We start from the raw sequence: 3,654 nt of genomic DNA on the forward strand, positions 1-3,654 counted from the left end.
AAATGTTGTTTCTCGTATATTCCGCGCTAAATTTTTCATAACGGTTTATTAATGAATCGAGTAGTAGTCGCTTTTGTTTTTTATCTTTATTTTTTATTACAGTCTGTTTCTTTCCAGTTGTTATTCTAGAATTGTCATCACGTGTAAGAAACTCTCTGATCAAATCCTGTGTTTCAGCATCAAGCGATGCATTACCACGATGGCATTCGCTGTTTGGAGTTGTACTTTTTGATGAAAAAAAGAGTTTGGGGTTTTATTACCTGCTCATAATTTTGACATCTTGCTTGTTTCATTTGTAAGAAAACCGTTTTCTACAGAAGAAGTAGATGATCTATCAGTGGTTGTAGGTGAATTTGCTTGTAAACCAGGCAGGAAACTTTTAGGCCTTAATCAACGTTTTTTGTATTTTTGGGCTGAACAATTAGCCGTTTCCAACTCGTCAGTTAATGTTTGCATTTTTCTATAAGCCTTGGTTTTTCGGTGAGCAACCTTTGCTCTACCTCTTTGTTTGCGTTTGTTATTCCTACTCAACTCGCGTTCCGGTGACTAAGATAACGATGTTTCAATCTTTCTTTTTGCAGCTCTAAATTTTGCTTTCTGGACGCGCCAACAACGACGAACAATTCGTTTTTTTCTTTCTGATAATTCTGATATCACTTTAACCTTCATCTGCTCACGCCGCATATGCCAACGTTTGCGTTCTTTTTCACGAAATACGTTTGCATTTTTTTCTAATTGTCTGTCCCGAAACGCTTTCTGAATTTCAGCACGAGATTTCTTTGAAGTTTTCATGTTATATGCCTAGTTGTATTTCTTTCGGAAAAATAATATAATAAATGTAATTGCTAATACACCAAAAGTTTATTTATTATCTATTTATTATTATTAAAATATATTTCAAGATTTACATTTATTTTAAAAGCCAAACGTATTAGAGTCAAATGTAAATAAAAACCAACGCTGCAAGGTAATCATATTTTATCGCTTCAGTGAGTCCCTAACGGTTGACGTGTTTATTTAATACAGAAAATAGCTAAGTTTAAAGTTTTGATTTTTTTTATCTTCGTGATGTCAGCTCCGTTATGTTGTTTTCAACTCCGTTATTAAGAGGAAATCACGGAGTTGACAGTAACGGAGTAGACATAATTATACATAATCAATAATATCTCATTATTACTCATTGGAAAACATCTTCAAAATCTTTTTTTGCTTTATTGTCCAAAAGATTTAAAGAGTACTAAAACACGCCATATAAAAATTTGTAATTTTACGGAATAAAAAAGCGTAACGGAGTAGATTTCGAATAAGAATATCATTTTTAAAATAAGGTAATTAGGCTCTCATTTTTATATAAACAATGCTTGCAGCACGATATAACTTTAAATGTTAATAAATGCTATAGAACTGGACTTTTTTTATTATTTTAATTAGTAAATAAGTAAAAACTACAAACCTGTGACTATTTTAGAATGTAAGTTGGAAATATCCGATAAAATGCTAGCTTATATTGACGATAAATATTACTACCCACGGTGCTATTTTTTATGTTACTTGTACAAGAATTGCGTTTTTATAGCTGTAGGACAAAATTTCAGTAACGGAGTTGACGGAATGAGCAAATGACTCATGTATCAATTTTGTTTAACTTAAAGATATTATTATAATATATATCAGTATTTTTATCTCTATGCTTAACTGCACATTAATCTATATATATATATTAAAATTAAAATAAAAGCAAAAAGCCTTTATGCAAAATTAGTATAAGTCAAATTTCTTAAAACAATAATAAAAACTTAGAAAAACATTCAAAGCTGCGCGCTATCCTCTAATTTTTTAAACAGTAGGTTACTCTTATTTTAGGGTAGTTTACCCGCTTCGAGTCTAAACAACAGACTCTAAGCGGTTAAATTTCTTTTTGAATCTTATATTATGCTGAAATTATTAACAAATTGTTGAATAACATTTTTTTATTTATGAAAAGATAAATTTTGGATTTATCTTTATTTTGTACGTATTTCGACGTTTTCGGCCTGTTTTATCTGGGTCCACGTTTTTCACTTGATATTTTATTAAAGAAAGTTCAAATAAAAGTTAATTTAAATTAATATTTCTCTTTAAAGTTTTGTTACTCTTAACGTATTATAAATTAGAACATCTAAAAACTTAAGTTATGTTAAAAAAGTTTAAAACATACTCTACTGTTAAAAAAATGTATATTTATAAATTGTCAATAATTTGGATTTACGATTTAACTTCTAATCAAATTTAATTGAAAGTTTGTTAACGTGACTTTTTACGCAAGAAAAAAAATTATAAATGTTTTTTTTTTCGGTACCAAAAATATAACAATATACTTTAAGAAAATATTTCATAAAAAAGTTTTCGAATTGAAAATATTAAAATACTCTGGAACTAAATAAGCTACAGAAGTGGTTGAAACCTTTATGAAAATAAAATATAATAAGGATTCAATGCATTTAAAATAAAAAAATATTTACATTCGCTAAAAAAGTTGCCTAAACTCCCTAATTAATATTGTAACATATCTTTGTATATAATCTCTATAAAACTTCACAAGTATATTGTATTTTAAAAATCTTAAAAAATTAAAAAAAATACGCCAGTGATAGGACTCGACCCATGACTTTTTTTTCCAGAAGGTCTACGCACTAATACTTGACCACGTAGAATGTTGAAACTTTAAAACTATATAATTTTTTTAACGGAAATAAGTGTGTGTTTTGTAAACTGGTTTTGTTGGTTTGAATCAACTCCGGTGACTAAAAAGAAGACTTGTGTTTTCAAAACAACAAATCCAGAGCTCAATGTCATGTGAAAAATTTCCTGCATCTAACCAGAGACAAAATATTTATAAGCATCTAAAGCTTCATAATTATCCATAGCCTCAAAAGGAAACATTCTAGGACGTTTTATTAAATAATGATTAACACCATGGTATTGAACTCATGGCCATTTAGTTGGGTTATCTATCCAAGTACATGCAAGCAACCCAGCGGGCATTTTGACGTCCTAAGGACGTCCATAAGACGTCTTATTTCTTGTCCATAAGACATCCTTAGTTAGTCTCAAATGAAAAACTTGAGGACATCTATTCCAGACGTTCTAAAGACCTCTTTTCAAGACGTCCTAGAGACATCTCTGGCTGGGCTCATGCGAAAGACTTGAGGACGTCTTATTCAGACGTCCTAGAGATGTCTTAGTCAGACGTCCTAGAGACGTCCTAATTTTACTAAGACATACTTTAAAAGTTATATAAAAATGCAATGATATACAATACACGCCTTAGATTTGATTTAATCTAAGCAAGGGAAGGTATAAAGAGAAATCAAAGTAAATAAAGTGTAATTCGATATATTTAAAATAAATTATTAACTTTACAAAAAATAAGAATAATTTTTCAAACAATGTTACACTTTCAAAATTAAAAACTAATATATTCTGTAGAGTATAATCGATAGTATATTATAAATAAAAGAAAATTACTGAAAAATGCAAAATAAATAAAAAATACAACAGTTGATTATGGCTAATTAAGCCATCATTTATCGATATTGATGGATGCTCTCTTTAATCAGTCAGAAGAATGCCTAATTACTCACCCTACAAGTTGCATAAGATCCATTTTGGTTA

The sequence above is a fragment of the Hydra vulgaris genome, chromosome 09, assembly GCF_038396675.1.
Source record: "Hydra vulgaris chromosome 09, alternate assembly HydraT2T_AEP".
NCBI lineage: Eukaryota > Metazoa > Cnidaria > Hydrozoa > Anthoathecata > Hydridae > Hydra > Hydra vulgaris.